This window comes from Pinus tabuliformis, chromosome 3_2 (assembly GCF_031772625.1).
Source record: "Pinus tabuliformis cultivar Carrire ecotype Pingquan chromosome 3_2, CPIR1, whole genome shotgun sequence".
Classification (NCBI taxonomy): Eukaryota; Viridiplantae; Streptophyta; class Pinopsida; order Pinales; family Pinaceae; genus Pinus; species Pinus tabuliformis.
In genome coordinates, this window is record NC_142302.1 from 1,167,975,492 (window position 1) to 1,167,994,910 (window position 19,419).

Sequence of the window (19,419 nt, forward strand, 5' to 3'; positions counted from 1 at the left end):
ATCAGTATCTGCACTGGTTAAATCTATAATAAAAAAATGTTTGAAAACAGACTAAAATTCCTACAGGATTTACAACCTTCAAAGCATTTAAATTGGAAAACATAAAAATGGAAGAAAGAGGCTAGTAATCAAATACTTTCACTAACGACGACACCTACAATCATGGAGAAATTAAAATTAAGATCCCTCAGTAGATTCCATGAAACATGTCACTTAGTCACATGATAATGACAATGTATTTTCCATGATCTCTGAGTTAAAAAGAGAAAATACATATAATATGGTAATAGTTATGCTCCACTGCATAAACTCTCAGCTGGTTTGAATACTCCTTTAGAAGGATAACCAGCTGAAGAACAAAACCATTTGAAACATGGGGACCTAATCACCATCATAAGTGTGCATATTTTGGTGCTTTTGACAACTCATCAATGGCACCTACAAAATGAGAGAACATATAACAAACAACACTTTCATATATAAGGTTCTAATTCATGCACATCATAATCAATTTCTATTACATGAGAAATGAAACATTTTTAGAAGTCACCTTCTATACTTTGAAACCGCCTTAGTATGCTTATGGGACAACTTTGCATCAAACTGAATTTCAATAATGGAATTTTGCATTAATCATGCAAGTCATAAAATATAACTTGAATCCAAAACCTCGAAGGCAAAGAAACATTTCTTTAAACCTAAAAATGAAATAAACTACCTACTTGTATAGATATCACAACTCGAATAAAAATGTAGAGAGGACATATTAGCACTAGAAGACACTAAAATAAATGACTAGCTTCTTCTACTCCTTTTTTCCCTGTCTCTATCCCTTTCCTTTCCCTCTCTCTTTCTATATCACGATCCATATCCCTCTTTTCCCTTACCCCTATCCATGTCTTTTTCCCTATCCCTGTCATGATTGTCATGTTCTCTACTACTACTCCTCCCTCTCCCCCTTCCAGCATAAAAATCAGGAAGCCTATCTCTATTACCATCTCTTTCATGACGAACAGAAACAGTATCAGGATCTCATTCCCCATCCCCATCAAAACCCTTCTCCTTGTCCTCTTTCCCTTTCTTTACTTAACCTGTGTGAAGGACTCTTGGTACGGTTCCCATCAAAAAGTAAAATAAGTAAGCCACAAATATATTAATCATGTAGATACAATTTGTTATAAATTTGACTTAAATGAGTTGCAATTTCCAAGCAGCAAAGACTTCATATGGAACCCACTTCAATCAAATGCAATCCAAAAAACATACAATTTCATGCATTACCTGCCATGCTACACGAATGCCTATAGTATCCAGAATCTGATCTAGTGTCTTTATTATTCACAGAATCTATTAACCCATATTCAACTTCTAATCTCTTTATGTGGGAAGAGACTTTTCTTTAAATTTCTTCGGCATTCTTAGTGTCACATTCTTCAAGAGACTCGGGATACTCCATGAGTGTTACCTCCAATTGACGTAGACTTTTCCTGATATTACACATTTACAGTATGAAACCAGATGGTATATATATAAAGGAACAAAATAAATTAGCATCCTAGAGGTAAGGAGAATCACCTGCGACCTTCATCCATTCCATTGTCATTAAGAGTAGAAGCAATGTTGTCCATTGTGACTTCTTGTTTATCTTCTTTCCCAGAACCCCCAAATATGTCATCACTACCAAAAGAAGAGTAATTCAAACCAAGTCCCTTAAGCTCTCCCTTGTCCTCTATATTAGTTCCACCATCCTCACGAGTCCACTTTGAAGCCTGTAATACATGATGTGTTTTCATAGAATTGCATGTTAAAGGTTTTAGATCTGGTCGTGGGATTGATGACTTTGAGGTCCCCACCACACCAACATTTTTTGGTAAAGTTCCATTGCAAGAGGCATCCCCTGGTTCACGTTCCTCATCCTGTGACCATAAAGATGTTTCTTCCTGAACATTTTTCCTAGATCTGGACATATAGTCCTTATCATCATCAAGTATGGATTTTATTTCTTCACCTGTGCTCCACCTTCCCCCTCCCAATTTTAAATAAGAATTAGTTTCTCTTGCATGCTTCCCTCCGATTGCAAAGTTATACCCATACTTGACATCCTCATCTTGACCTTGGTTATTATGCTTCTCTGCTTGTTCTAAGCTAAGAAATCGGGAAACCATTACCTCCCTACCACAATGAATAGATAAACATTTTTTCTACACTATCTTTCAAGATCCACAAGAGGAATACTAAACAATTCTCGAGTTGCTTCTCCCTCTCCAATTGCTAGAGAAACATCTTGATTTGGACCATATCCCTCTGTTATGTCTGAAATATTGGCTTCAAAACTATCAAGGTCCTTCAATGGTGGGGCATCTCCAAATATTGAATGAAAAGGAGGGACACTTGAATTTCCAGACCAAAGAAAGGTAGGCCCTCATTCCATTCACATAAGCATCTGAAAAGAGAAACCACTCTGACCAAACCTGGAGAGCTTTCATCACTCTCTTCCTCAAATCTTCTGCAGTAATCCGACCAATGATGTTTCGGTATAAGTCATTAAACATTTCCATAATATCAGGCAATTCTGGTTCAAACTTTGTCCTATATGCAGAAGCATTTTTCACATGAGCACTACTATTGTGAATAATATCATAAACTAACATGAGCCTTGAAAATTTAATTGGAATAGGCATCTCCTTTAGAGTCAAAGACTCTGTAAGTACCTCAACTACCTCACCAGTTGCGTCAGCATTGTCTAGAGAAAACCCCATTGCTTCTTTTATCTAATTTCTCTCCAAGGTTAAAGCACGAAGCATGTCCTCAAATTCATCTCTTTGGCCCTCTATTAAGGCGTGTTCCTAATCCACTCTCCTAGTCCTTCTAGCAGCGTAAGTTGTAGTTGAGGCTTTCTCATGCTCATGCACGTGTTCAAATTTAATCACACGAGTGGGGGAACTTAGATGTATTCTGAATTGATAAACAAGATTGTTGTGGAAATATGTCTATAAGATTTATTGCTTGCAGTGAAAGATGCATATTTTTTTCACAAGCGTGAAACAAATCATGTTACAAATATTTGAGGGAGGATTGCTTTAAAAAGTCAAGTTTTAGCCTACCTTTATTATGGGTCAGTTCCTATGGAATCATAAAGCACCTAAATATTGATTGTATGTAGGCCGACAAAATACATGTAAGCCAAACTGGAGCAATCAAAGCTATAGGTACAATGTTGAGATTTGGATCTGAAAAGCCTCTGGGATATATAAGTTTTCAAGTAATTTCTAGAAAGGACAAACCGTAGTCTTTTAGTTGTAGACCCAAGATATACTTTATTGTTTTCATAAAATTAGAAAATGTGGAGAATCTGAATCTCAGTGTAAGTTAAAGGCAATTGATCTTCATACATGGTTTGTTTTCATCATTACTATCCTTAACATGTTCTATTATTTAGAGTGAGATTTCGTGAATTGGCATATGTGTTTTCCCACATTTTTGTTTTTATATCCCACACAATTGGAATCCTACTACATTTAGCCTCCTTTACTTCCCCAAGTTACAGTTGTTAAAGAGGGTACAAAATGCTAATGATATGTTCTTTTACCATAAGTTATTCTCATTTTTTCGATGGATTTTGTGGAATTTTTACGCATGCCAATTATGTGGCAAGAAACAATGTTCCATTATTATTTTTTATCATCTCTTGTTTCTGAGTTAGCATGCTTCTGTTGTACTAGTTCATTACGCCTATGCCGTGAAAATATCAAGTTGAATGGTTTTTACATTTGATTTCCACTATAGTCAACAACTGAATATATATGTTTTCTATGTAGATTGGATGATAGGAAGACACACTTTAATTTCCAATAGTTCTCTCTTTTTCATATACTATCACAAGTGCACAAATACAAACTCATTTGTCTTTTTATGTGGATAAGAAAATGATGACAACTTTGTATTTTGTAGTGACAAGGATAACTATGTATTGGAGCTAGACCTTGAGCCCTTCAAATCATCCTTTCCTTACCCAACACGACCATCTCCTATTGATAATGGAGTTCAATTTTTGAACCGACATTTGTCTTCAATACTATTTCATGATAAAGAAAGCACACAGTCATTGTCAGATTTCCTTTAAGCACACAAATACCACAGCCATGCCGTTTTTCTTTACTTGGTTAATATATTGCATCATTGTGTTTGATAGTTAATTCATTATTATTTTATGCACAATAAATCTCTATCAAATAGTAGAGATGGATGACATGACTGTTTTAGAGATAGATAATATGAATTGATTAAAAATTCATAGGGCTATTTCGATTCTCATCTTTCTATTTCACTTCTATAGAGAAAAATATATATTCAAATACAAACTCAACCCAAATCAAACTAAAATAGAGAATCCCAATTATGAATATGTTTCTCTCTGCATACCTTGCAATGACATTATTTTTCTAAATTATACTTGAATTTCACTCATAATAACCTAGATTTATATATTGCTTTTAACACCAAATTGACATCATGGTAAACATACAAATATCTCGTTAAATATGACCTAAATATGATTCAAATAATATTACCTTTAGTCTACGCACGTGGCAGAGTAATTTATGAGGTGTGAAGTTTTATTAGAGGCATTTTTGTTTGTTTGTTTTGGTTAGAAAAGGGTTTGTTCTTGCTTTTATGTGACTTTCAATTTATCATATGTAGCATGTTGAGAAATGGGAAAGAATAATGCATGACATTTATCTTGTAGAAATTGGTGATGAATGAAAGTATATATAGTTTAACCAAGCTACAATCCTATTTGGTAAAGGCAAAGGGACATCTTAAAAAGCTACCTAAGAATACACCATATACATAGTTGAACATAAGTAATATATGGTTTTTTCTTTTTCATATATGTTCTTTCTTCTATCCAAGATATCATAGCAAGACAGATATTGATATTGTATAAATTGTTAGAGGACCTCATTGAGGTCAATTTTTCTGATGTCCTACTTGATTGATACCTTCTCATGACAGGAAGGCTTTAAATACGAATTAATATGTTCTCGAAACAAATTAGATTCAAATTTTATAGATATAAAAGATAAAAACAAATGTCAATGCCTTCATTTGATTGTTACTTGACTTTGGTGTGGGCAGGTTACATGAAATGTGATTGGAAAAAGGATGGGGAGACAATGTAGATCACATCTTGGATATGATTCATTTGTTGTTGGAGATCCTTCAGGCACTTGAGCCATCAACTTTGGAAACGTTTCTAGTAGGTATTCCTATGGTTTTTAATGTTGTAATTATTTCACCTAATGGTTATTTTCGGCAAGAAAATGTTTTAGGAATTCCTTATAAGACATCAATGGACAGGTAAACAATTTTTTATAATTGCAATGTCCATTCCATGATATCCTCTCTTTATTATTTTATTGTATTTTGAACATTTATTTTGCATTTGATTTGTATTATAACTATGAAATTGAAAATTCTTGGCATTGTGTCCATTTAAACAACAACCAAATATTGAAGATGAAATTAGTATTACATGATATTGATCGAAATCCTTTTAATTGTTTTGTGTTGAAATATTTTCATGACTATTAGAAAAGTTTACTTTCATGTTTTTATTTGAGCACATGTTGTTTATATAGTTGACCAAGTTCATGCGTTAGAGAAAAAAATGTTGTTGCGAATAAAATGACAAGGATTAGACATCACACCTCAAATTATTTATTTTCACAAGTTATTTATATCTTGAGATTTTTAGCATGTAACTTAGTTGGCATGATTGTGCTTAAGCTTTCCTTGAAGGTTGAATACTAAGTTACTAAGGTGTTATTTTCTATGGTGAGGTTTATTTGTTTATACAGGTTATCTCGCCACATAGTGGCCACTATCGCTCAACTGAAGAAAACTTGTTCGAGTTTCTTGCTTTTAAGGGTAAGAATAGCTTTAACATTGTTGATGTCGAGGTACATATCATATAAATATTTTATAGTCTACTTTAGTTTATATTCTAGTGTTCATAATCTTTCATATATTACACTTTGCATTGTACTTCTTTTGTTTTCATAAAAAGAACTCAGTATTGATGGTAAGCAGCAGGATTTGAAGAAAGAGGAGAACACTAACATTGGAGTGACAAATGCAAAAAAAGAGAGAAGAGAATTGGTCTAGTGATACCTTTAAAGCCAATATCCCACATAAGACACACACATAGAGACTAATTTTTAAGTCTTCAGAGTTCGTGAATTCACTTGCAATGACTTGGCAACACAATGATAATGTTTTGTAGTGTTGAAACAACATTTCATGTGTAAATTGTAGTCCAATCAATGTTAAGTTGGAAACTCATATTGTAATACTTGACATTTCATATAATATCATTTATGTGGTTGAAATTATTTTTAGTTGCACTTGATATTGTTTAGTAGTTTAATTAAAATATGTAACTTTGCATTTTTATATTAGATGAACCAATGCACATTGTATGACTTTTTTTTAATTTAGTCACAAAATCATACTAATTAATTTATGTTGATTAATAATGAACACATAATATCAATTTGAAACTATTAAATTAGTAGTTTATATTGATTAATGATGAACACAAATAAAATGAATATACAACTAAATTGGTCATTTATAATTATTATTAATGAAAATAAATGAAATGAATATAAACTACTAAATTAGTCATTTATATAATGAATATGAAACTACCAAAAAAATATAAATGACCACTGCAAATGATTAATTTGTGATTATAAATGACAATTAAATTTTGCATATATACGACTATTAGTAGCTAATTTATAGTATCTTATAACATGACAAAAAATTAGTCATATTTTTTTTGTCATTAATTGGTTTCAAAAGACAACTAAAATTTGCATATATATGACTATTAATAGCTAATTTACAGTATCTTATAACACGACCAACATTTTGGTCATATTTCTTTGGTCATTAATTGGTTTTCTCAGATGATCATATAGTAGTATATTTTGTTGTATATTTGGTCATTAATTATGGCAATTAATAACTAAATCAATGACTAAATTTATGATTAAATATACTACTAGGCGATAAAATTGAGATAACCAATTAATGACTAAGTTAAAAACAACTACAAGTTGGTTATGTTATAAGATACTATAAATTAACTACTACTGGTCACCGACTAAAAAATGGCCGTTTATATGCAAATTTTAGTTGTTGTTTTAGTAACTAATTAGCCATTTTGTACTAGTGATTACTCTTCTCCTTTATTTTGATGATGTCATTCTTCTTGAAAAAGCCATGATGACCTAGACAAGCAGCTTGAGACTCTTCATGTCTATTGCTCCAAGATGGGTATACAGTTAATACTGACAAGACTAAAGTCATGATCATTAAATCAAAAAATACCACCCATGGTAGTTTCTTCTATGATAACCATTGTTTAGGGAAGTTTTATTCTTACAAATATTTGGTTATTGACTCTCCTCATCAGCTCAACTGGAATTATAGCATCGAGAAAAGGATTATTGGAGGCTATAAAGCTTATTATGAGCTTGAAAACAATTGTAAGTCAGTCGATCTTTGCATTTGGAGTAAAAAAAGGTTCCTCTTTAAGACTCTCGTCACCCCTGTTGTCTTATATGGATGTGAAGTTTGGGGTTGTAGTATATCCAGAGAGTCATGGAGAAAGATTGAGATGATTCAAAAGAAATTCATAACCTACAACCTAAAGATCAATGGAAATACTCCCTATCCTATCCTCTTGATCGAAGCTGGTATGTCCCCCATTGAAAGTACGACTATATTTAGATATCTGATGTATAAGAAGAAGCTTTACAACGTGGATTCCAAGAGGCTCCCAAAAATTTCTCCTAAGTTTAGCCAAAACCCCCACCTTCACCTCAAGCGTGGGTGGCATAAGGATGCCCAGTCTTCGCTCAACCATTGGGGCCTTAAGGACGAGATCATCCTGGGAAGCAAAGATAGTGTGAAAGATACTATTACCTCCAATTTTAAGTTGTGGGATGATAAGGAGCTGGAGGGTAAAAGGAAGCTAAGATACTATAAGCAGGTGATCAACCCCACCCTTGATAACTAGATTTATCTCTTTGTGTTGACCTACACTCAGAAAAAATTTACAACGCTAGCCTAAGAACTAATTCCCATGAGCTTCGAAGTGAAACCAGGTGGTGGTCTACTCCCAAGACTCCCTGGGATGATAGAATTTGTCAGATTTGTGATACTAAGAAGGTGGAAGATGAAAAACACTTCCTTTTAGACTACACAGCTCTTACTCACATCCACTCTCAATTCACTAACATATGCCACACTTCCAATCTTTTTGATTTATTAAGCCAACCCAGCTATAGCAATCTTGGATCGCTTCTTTCTCTTCTTTTTTATCACAGAAACAAGATTTTGAAGAATCACAATTACATTATTTTTCTTTTCTCGAGGTCTGATAGAACGCAATGGTCTTAGTGTACGTTATATCATTTTTGAAACATTTGTTTTAATTTTTTTGAGTTTTGTTTTGTAGTTGTTAAATTTTTTTCATATTTTTATATTTTCTTTCTTGTGCCAATATTTTTTAATAAGTTTTGATTTTTAGCTTATTTATAATGTTTATTTATTTACTTATTTTCTTTTTTCGTTAAAAAAAAAAAAAAAAAAAAAAAACATTTTTTTAAATGTTTTTTTTGTTTGTTTAAAAAATAATAATAAACAAATATTTTTATTCAGTTATTTTTTAGCATCTTTTTTTTTGTTGGCGGGGGGGGTTAAAGTTGTTTTTTATTTTATTCTTTTTTTCTTAAAATTGTATGTGAATCATTATTTTGGAAAAAAAAAAAAAAAGACTTTAAATATTATCATTTTTGGACATAAAATTTGTTATTTTCTCATATTTCTCTATTCAAATTTTCCATAAAAATCCCTTATTTGACATGTCATTTTTTGTGAAAAGATCCCGAAATGTGTAATTTTTTTAATTATATCGATATGAAAATTGTGTAATTTTTTTGGTAAGTATTTAAAATTATTCTTTTTTTAGTGACAATTATTTTATGTATATTGAAGTATTAATCAACTATGCATAAATATATAAAACATCATAACTTCAAAGTATTAATTTTATTATTATTTTTATTTTAACTTTGCAACAAAAAATGAAAAGTTCATTACAAAAACACATTGCAAAGAAAAATAAAAAAAACACAAACTTGAAAAACACTTTAAAATAAAATATCTCAAAAAGAAAAAAAAAATTGCAGACAACTTGAAAAATGGTTAAATAACTAACATTTAAAAAAAATGTGCATATTTAAGACAGGAAAATTTAAAGTGTCAAAAGTATGCCTTCTCCATAAAAAGGTTGATGTTGCATCAACGCTTTTCAAATCAACATGAAAAACATCAATGTTTGAAAAACAATGTCCATACTTAATATATAGAAAATTTAAAGTGTCAGAAATATGCCCCCCCACCCCAAAAAAAATGATCAATGTTGCATCAACACTTTTAAAAATTAGCATGAAAGTCACCAACATTTAAAAACAATTGTCCGTACTCAATAAATTTAAAGTGTCAAAAATATGTTTCTCCAAAAAAAAGGTTGATGTTGCATCAACACTTTTCAAAATGAGCATGAACATCATAATTTGATGTGACTTGTAAAAAAAACGAAAACTCGATACAATTCTCGTTAAGTTGGTAACTTTTCTCTTCTTCAAATTTCTGCTCTTGTTCTTTTAGTTTTCGATCAACTTCTAATTCTAGGTTCTCATAATCCTCAATCTTTTCCTTCAACTAACTTGACAACATTTCCTATCTTTTCTACTTCCTTTGCTTGAAGTGTTAGGGTGACAACTTTTGTTTCATCAATGTTATGACTCTTCTCTTTAAGGTTTTTCAAGTGCTCTTTAAGCCTTATTTTTTATTTTTTAATCCTGACTATTTCTTCATGAGCATCCACAAATTCATCTTCAAAATCAATGGTGTAGTCTTTTATTAGATTTGACTGACTCTTCTAATTGTCTTCATATTCATTAAAATATTTATCTTCATGACTATGGAGGAGACTTCTTTCAAGTGTTTGGAGATGCCTTTTTTACTTTTCCATCCAGCTGTTAGGTTGTATCTGAAGGAACCTACTCTTAAACCAATTGTTGGAAATACGTAGAGGGGGTTGAATTAATATTTCATTATTTTTATCTTTCAAAACATTTGATGCACATAAATCATGAAACATATATCTTCATTAGAAACACTTATAAAAAATTTCTCTCTAAATATTTTGTAAACTTCCTTGTAGAAAGTAAGTGCCAACTTACGACTTTTGTAGGAACCAACCTACAAGATATTTTATTCCCCTAGATAAGCACTAATTGAGAAAATGTAGGCACCACCCTATAGGAGACACCAATCCCCCAGTTGAACACCAACTCAATGAATGCAGGCACCAACCTACAAGAGACACCAATCCCCCAGCTGAGCACCAACTTAGTACATTGTAGGCACCAACCTATGTCTTCAAGTTATTCCTCGGATCCATCAATAACTTCTGGTCCACAAAAAAATCTTCAATGCATTGACATCTAACCATGCAACCCTTAGGTTTACACCTTCAAGATTGATCATGGCCACTTGAATTATACACCTTAACTTTCTTCTCTTTAACTAGGCTTCTTGACTTGGCTCTTTATACTTGATCTGCTACATGTTAGTTCTCTTATTTGATGAAAAAGAGGTATGTCGACTTGGCACTTCAACTTCCTCAACTCTTGTTGTTCATTATTCAACTGTCATTGCTTAGGTGCATTATATGTCCAAAGAGAAGGTTTTCCCACCTAGCAGCTTGACCCAGCTATGTAGATTTCTTTATACTATATAGGGCTTTTCAACTCGGAAGCAAACATGCTTTTACATCTTTGAGGGTCCGCTTCCTGCAACCTATCAATCCTTGTAATAAACACTCCCCTTAAGTAGCCCACAGGCCTACCTCAAAATTTGTCCATTGTAGCCTTGTTCTTAACTCCTATTGCAATGCAACTTAAAACAATCACATCTCTTTTGCAGTAGTATACTTCAAATATTTTCTCATTATAAAACAACCCTTGTCTTGTCTTGTTCTCATAGAGATAGCTAACAACATACTCGAACTCCAAAGATTGATGCAATAGTTATCTAACAAATCTTAGCCCCCTTCAAAATCAGACTAGAACTTGCCCTATAACAAGACTGCAACTTTGGCCTCAAACCATACTTAAACTTGGCCTTCAATGCACCAAAACTTGTCCCTTAAGACATGCTTGAACTCGCCATACAAAAATGCCAAAACTTGGCCCTCGATATAGGATTGAAATTCAGCGTTCCACACCAGAATTTGACCCTCTAATTAGACCTGAAACTTAGCTTACTTGACCTTCTAAATTTAGTCTTTAATAAGGGTTTCCCTTGGCCTCAATAAAAACAAAACACTTCCCCAAACAATTATGCCAAAAACTCTTTTACAACCCAGGTACAATAGATATATCTCACACAAATTGCTCCTGCTCAAATTCCAACTCGATTTCACTTCACCTGGTTCATGAGGTATGAACCTCAAAAATACTCCTTCTCTACCCTAAAATAGGACCAAACTTACGCTTGAGTGAGTGGCTAGAAATGATCTTTCTCATTCCTATTTATAGTGCATTTGGGGTGTATACTAAGCTAACTTGTCTACTGGATGGGCCAACTTGTCCATTGGCTGGACTGACTTGTCCACTGGCTGGGATGGCTTGTGCAACTGACATAATGTATATTGAATATTCAAAAATTCATTTCTCCTCAATCTTTAGGAAATAGAGAGAGTGGCATATACCATTGGAAAGGTCTCGAAATAAGTTTTCCAACCATATATATTATGCTTCCATTTTGAGCTAGGTAATTAGAGTAAAAATGCATTCAAAAATAGGGTATCAAAATGGGGCATTAAAATTCAAAACAATATTTCCAGAAGGTGTGCCATATATTGTTGTAAAGGTATCAAAATATGTTATTTGACTATGTAACTTTCTCTTTCACTTGGACAACCTATGACATCAATAACAATCATTTTCAACAAATAAATATAAATTTACAATGTCGCCTCGTCAGACAACCGAATGTTTGGTATAATGGGATGTTATCCCCTCCTCCTAGTTTCAAATCCCATGGGGAGACATCTTTGGCTCATTGTGATAAGGCTCAAGGAGTAGGCTCCCCTACCCTCGTGGAGCCTTGGCTCTTTCAAAGTCATAAAATCCTAGTATATATGTCTTGCTGGCTATTAGATATACTCCTAGTGTTACAGTGATAGCCGTTAGATTTGATGTTGGATATACTCTTAGTGTTATAGTGGCAACTGCTAGGTTTAGTCTTGGGCCCTGCCCAAATTATTCCAATGAATTATCATGGTTTATATATAGATATATAGATATATATATATATATATATATATATATATATATATATATATATATATATATATTCCATACCTATTATGTGAGCAAAAGCAAATATTATTAATGGCATAGTTTAACTAATAGATGAAATTGTCTCTTTGGCATGGCAATACCATTTTGAGCATGATTGTGATTTCTTGTTGTTTAAAATGCAATTTTGAATACATAAATGGATTTAACACCCTCAAAAACTCTTGAAAAACTCTTCAAAGACTAGAACGTTGCAAATTAAACAATTTAAACTTATGATTATTAAAAACCTCAACTAAATTTTGAACAAAATTAATAATAAAAAAATACTCTTAAAAATATCATTTCATCTATTAATCGCACCATATACTTATTATTAATAATATAATAAAAATACATTTAAAATAACTTATATTAATATTAATATAATAAAATATACTCAATAAAACAATAAAAATATTATAATATTAATATTACTTTTCATTATTACTAAATTGTTATTTAATAAAAACTAAATAAAATTAGATATTAAATATTTTTTTTTACATTTTAACCCTATGGCCATCACATCAAACAATGTGCAAAAGCTTCACCATTATTAACCACTAAAAGATAAATAAGTCCAAATATTTATTTATAATAAAAAACGCATAACTACTTTGTAATGGTTAGTGTAGAAAATGCATATATTAAAAATTATTCCAAATAAGGAGTGGAGAAGAATATTTAAAATTATTATAAAAATATAAATTTTATGTAAATTATGTCCTTTTAATTAAGGTCTATGGGAAAAGTATTTTTATAATTCCCTTGACTTTAAGGAAAATAATTTCAACCATTTTGAAATGGCATGAAAGAGGTTTAAAGAAAAGAAAGAGACATTATTGTTATAATAAAGTTATTCTCTCTTTTGCTGTCAGTCATATCTTTGTGGTTTTTATGACTCATCTCTCATGAAATCCATGTTTTCTATATTTCATTTTATCTTTCTTGCTTTGAGATACTTGGATTATACAATTTTAATTATTGAAATATACACTTATAATAATCTTTTAAATTTGAGTTAAATTTCAAGTAAAATTAATAAAAATATATACTAAAAAAATATTTAAAATATAAAACATTTAAATTACATTTTTAAAATATAAAACATTTAAATTACATATAATTAGTACAAAGTTAATTTTTAAAACTAGCCTCTAATTACCCATCAAGTCTAATTAAGTTTACATAACTAATTAATAAATACTTGAAAATTATTATAAATTACTTAAAAAAATTATAGTATTCTTTAAATTTGAATTATATTTTATTAATCTTCCACCTTAAACTTAGAATAATTCTATTCATAATAATGAGCTTTGGATTTTGAATTGAAAAATAATTTAATAATTACTACGGTGTATATTTTTATAATTATTTTTAAATAACTAATTTTTTATCTTATATGGATATGAAGTTTGGGGTTGTAGCATTTCTAAAGAATCTTGGAGAAAGATTGAGCAAATCCAGAAGTATTTTATAACGTATAACCTCAAAATTAAAAGCAACACACCCTATCATATTCTCCTTACTATCGAGAGCCTAGCTATGACTAAGCTTTTGTTGTACAAGAACAAACTCAATAACATAGGAGACCATAGACTTCCTAAGCTAGCTTTAAATTCCAACCAAAACCACCTAAGGCTCAAGAGAACCTGGTATAAAGACATCAGGGCCTAGTTAAACCATTGGGAGATCGACAAGAACGTTGCATTGCAAAACATTAATAACATTAAAAATATTGTTGCTTCTAAGTTCAAAGAAAAAATGTGGTGCGAGAAAGATTTAGCAGGTAAAAGAAAATTAAGATATTATAAGGAGGTCATCAACCCCACCCTAGAAGAGCAAAAGTATCTCTCTGTTTTAACTAGCTCAAAGAATAAAATTAATATAGCCAAGATTAGAACGAACTCTCATGAGCTCCATAGTGAAACGGGTCGTTGGGCAGTTCCTAAAACACCATGGATGGAAAGGTTTTGTCATCTCTATGAGAATACAAACATCGAGGATGAAAATCACTTCCTCTTAGAGTGCCCCGCGTACAACCACATTAGATCTCAGTTTCAAAATCTCTGTTGCAATACTGACCTTCTTAGCCTTTTACGATGTCAAAATTATAGTGAGCTCGGAAGGCTTCTCTCCAAGCTTTTTGAGCATAGGAATAAAATCTTAAATCGAACTAAATAATTTGTTTCTTTAAATCTAATAAACCAAAGTTTGGTCTCAATGCACGTTAACCATCATCATCATCATCATACTATTTAATATTAATTTATCAATTCAACATTATTTATTTTACAAATTTATTTGAAATTTTCAATTAAGATACAGCTAACCCAAAAAAAAAAAAAGACATTAACTAATTATTTATTACTTATATAATCGCACCAATGTTAAAGTTAAATTAAAACCCATTAACTGCAAATTGCACGCCAACGGAAAAGTGACGATGTGTATTAACCTTTACACCTATACATGTCAGATGAGTTATATCCTTGAAACTTTAACTCCTTAATCTTTTTTATTAAATTTCGTAGAGTTATAATTAATTTGCAATTACATTTAATTATAATAAATAAAAACTAATTTTATTAAGTGGTTATATTTAATTATAACAAATAAATATTAATTATGTTTATAATATCTTTATTGTAATAAATAAATATCATGTTTATTTTGGAATATGATTTTCAAAATTTTAATCTAATTATAAAAAATTATTAGGTGAATGGTAAAGATTTAATTTCGAGGGGATATTTATATTTTTAATAGTATACACGATTCAAAGGTTGAGAATTATTTACAAAGTAGTTATGCTCTTTTCCCTTGTAATTATATTCATTAATTAAAAAACATTATGCTAGTTTTTTGGGCATGTGGCATTGATAAGCCATGATATTGGCCTATGTTATTGTAACAAAGCCTATGTATAGATTAAAAATGTCCATGATAAAATGAGGATGATAAGAATCATTTGTTTTTTTGTATATATGCCTAACTTATATATTAATTATTTTTATCATTAATAATAATAGTTATTTTAGGGGGCGACGGGAGCAAGAGGGGTGAGATATCACCCCAAAGATCAAGAAGAAATCAGATATGCATGGAGATTATGCACAACCACTAACAATAAGGCATAAATCCTAGCACCCTGGAAAGGTTGGGACATTGTAAAGAATCATGGCATCAGGGAACATAATATTTTTTGGGACTCCATGCTAGTAATTAGAATGATCTCAAAATTCCAATCATCAACTGATCCCATGTGTCCCCTTGTGGTGAAAAGGATTATTCTGCAATTATTTTTTTTTTAAAAGCCTCCCTTTACCATGTCATGAGACAAATAAATGGCGAGGTAGATGGGGCAATGAATTGGGGAGCAAAATTGGGGGTTGGAGCTCTCGAACTAAATGGAAATTACAAGGGTTACATCCATGTGCAATAACCAAATGATATCAAACTTGGAGCATCGAGCCATTAGTGATGGCATCAACATAATCCTTCGACGTTGGATATTAACTCCTCACATGCAGGACAGATGGGGCGTGTGGTGTATTAAGAGCCCACTTGGAGGAATTAACTTGGTATGTGGTACCTCGGCGAGGTCAACATCGTCTTCCAAGCATGCCATGGACAGAATGATGGACAGATGGGTGGTTTTCACGTTCAGATTGACAGTAGTACAATTGACAATATTAATGGTGAAGAGTTGTATGTAATCTCCCCCTTACACCTTTGTAAATTGTTTGCAAGGATTTTTAATTTGGTATCTTGGGAAGGACGAACTCAGAATTGTCATGAAGATCAAAGAAGATATGGCATTAATGGTGGCGAAGGAGAGCATTCGAGGGAGTTGGGATGAGGAAGGCCTATTTATGTCGACTCTACTGAATATCTAGGCATTTGTTTTCCTATCTTCAGGGCGTTATTCTCGCATTTGACAGGTTATCAACCTTAGAAAGTTGAGTCATAGCATTGGAAAAAGGCGGCAGAATTATTTTTCAAGTTGCTTATGGGTAAAATAGACCTTCTAACTCATCGATTTGAGATGTTGGAGAGTGACAAGGTAGTCAATGTGGCACACACAGAGGTCATGCTTGAAAGTCTAGAGGTAAGGGTGGACAGGAAAATCAACAAGATGGAATCAAACCTGTTATCTAGTAACTCAGAGCTTGTTTGGAGTAGTTTATTTGCTAAGGTTTACGAGCTTCTAACTAGTAAGCCAGACTCTGGTCCCAATTAGCAACAAAGGCTCTTTGACGGTGTTAGGTCCCTATAATACTAGTGATTCCCCCATTATTATTATCATTATATCCCTTATTGTTATTTTTGTGCCCATATTGTCCCCATTGTGCCCCATAGAAGCCCACTATTGTTATTGTTGTGCCCTTATATTATTATTGTTATGTCGGCTTTGATAATATTGTGATCCCTTTCCCGGATGCGGGTGTTGACATCGCCCGATAGGCAGGTGTCGGAAGGGGCTCGTCACGTGGGCAGATGTAAGCCCGGACGAGCCACGACACACCAGAGCGTAGAGGCATTAAATGTGATGGGAGGCTCCGCAAACTTGGCTTCAATGCTGGTTTTATGGCTGGTTCAGAGGGCATTCATTGTGCAGCTGAGTTCGAGGCAAATGGCGCTCGTTATCTACGCTCCCCCGGTCGCCTGGATTCATTCCTGCAACAATTCCGAGCAGACGTTGGCAGAGGAGGAACATTCCCTGGTTCAGAGCACAAACTCTCAGTGGGATTCTGGTCCGAAGGTTAATTTGACAATGCAAAGGGAGAGGCTCAGGATGAGCAGTCGCAGGGGCGGTTCTAGGGGCCGCTCTGCCACCCAGCGCCCAGTCAATTCGCCCTCCTCCTCGGCGGAAATTGCTTATGAGCATATCAGAGGCTCAAACAGACCTGTTGGACGCGGCACTGTGCGTGGGTGGGGAGAAATTCCAGAATGCGGGCATTTGGAGCACCCGGCTGTTCGTTATCGAATTCCTTGCACGCTGGAGAATAACACTCTTATCGTTTCAGTCATGGTGGAACACTGTAATAATCACAGAGGGCCTCTGGACAATTTGGGCGTGCCAGTGGTTGATATGCAGGCTCCCGCGGTAGATATGCGGAGGCCTACCAAAGCTGACTCACCCCCAGCAACTCAAGCTGAGGAAGCTGGCCCTAGTGAGCCGGTTCAGCGGACGCTGCGCTCGGAAATGGGGGTCTCGCAAAAGCTCAAAGGGCAGGCGAAGGATATGGAGGTCTCGCAGAAGCTCAAAGGACCGGCGAAGGAGGAGCCCCATACAACCGATGAGGACTAATTCCGCTGTCAATCTGTCTACCGTTGCCAGGAAAGCAACTCTCTGTTTGCCTCTCAAGCTCTCTGTCGATTTACTGCTCTCTTTGTCAATCTGTCTATGTGTCATCCATGTCGGATTATGTGTCCACCGTGTCAGTCAATGTGTCCATTGTGTCGGTTTGTCAATCCACCGTGTCAGTTCACATGTCCATTGTGGCGGTTTACAAGCTTACTGTGTCGATTCAATTTTGTAATGATGCTACTCAGAAGGGTCTTTCATGGAGACAATCTTGCTGGAGATGCAGGGCCACGGCCCTGGTGTAATTTTGCTGTAATTTTTGTTTTTTGTAATATAAATTAGCCTAGTCTTACAGAGAAAAAAAAAATATTGTGATCCCTTAGACTCCTATATATAGAAAGTAGGTTTTGTCATTTGTATCATCCAATAATTATTCATTTGTGTAATTTAAAGGAGGTTTCCCCCTCGAAGAGGCTGATTTCTAAGTCGTTGATCTATCTTTGATATCTTTTATGAGTTGGTTTCACAACATTTGGTATTAGAGCTTTGGATTCTATGGTTTAGCTACTCCAAACAAGTCATTGTAGAATTTTCGCTATATTGTTTTCTCTACAAAGTTTCAAAAGCTAAAAAAAACCCATTTGAGCCGAACTCATTCTAAACCTCGGGTCAGAATTTCAGATCTCGTCTCACTACATTTTAGGAGATATGATCCCAGGAATTTAGGGTGTTTGCAGACTCCAAAATTACATTCCAAACAGGGGACCTTGGGAAAATCATCATAATTGTCTCTCTGAGCATCAGATTGAAATTTCGTAAGAAGTTATGCAAAGAGGACGGACTGTTGTTTTCTGTGTAGTGTTTTCAGATCCGAAGGTCGAAACAGTGACGCGTGGAACGTCATAGAAGTTTTATCCATTGAAAATTTATATAATCAGGTCATCTTGGGAGATTGGGCATAACGCTTTCTGGGAGAATCTAATTTTGATCAGATTGGTGGAATTCGAAAGAGGACTCAGAGGGCTACCGCATGAAGCAATTTCGAACCTTGAAGATCCACAATTACAGAGATATAACGGATTCAATAACCAGCTTCTACAAAGCGAAAAAAGGTGTGTAGTCTTTTTAAATTTTGCATAAGTTTGGGTTGAAAAATTAGTTTGAAGTTCAAAGGGCATAGTGAAGCATAATTATCATTAATTGGTACCCGGAAGAAAGAAAATGGAAACACCTAGTAAGCAACCTGAAATCTCTAGCATTATTCATGAAGAAGAGGAAGAAATGCAACATGATATATCAAAATTACGAGACCAAGTGCAACAAATTTCACTCTCATAAAAGGTTATAGAAGCTAAGATTGATGGTTTAAGGAAAGACGTGGAAGCTAAGATAAATGGCGTGGAAGCTAAGATGAATGGCATGGAAGTTAAGATGGATGGAATGGAATCTAAGATGGATAGTATGAAAGACAACATTGAAGATTGAAAGAAAGACATGGAAGGTTGGAAGGAAGGTTTGACAAAGTTGCTACAGGAAAGGCTTCCAAATGGCAAAAAGGTAGTAGAGGAAACTCATAATGAGAACAAAAGAAATGTTAATCATGATTATAAGAAT

At 33.4% G+C, this 19,419-nt stretch overlaps 1 pseudogene; it reads right to left on the bottom strand.

Moving 5' to 3' along the window:
* Positions 1 to 795: 795 nt before the first annotated feature.
* On the bottom strand, positions 796 to 16,106 carry LOC149184867 (protein RRC1-like; annotated as a pseudogene).
* Positions 16,107 to 19,419: the final 3,313 nt, after the last annotated feature.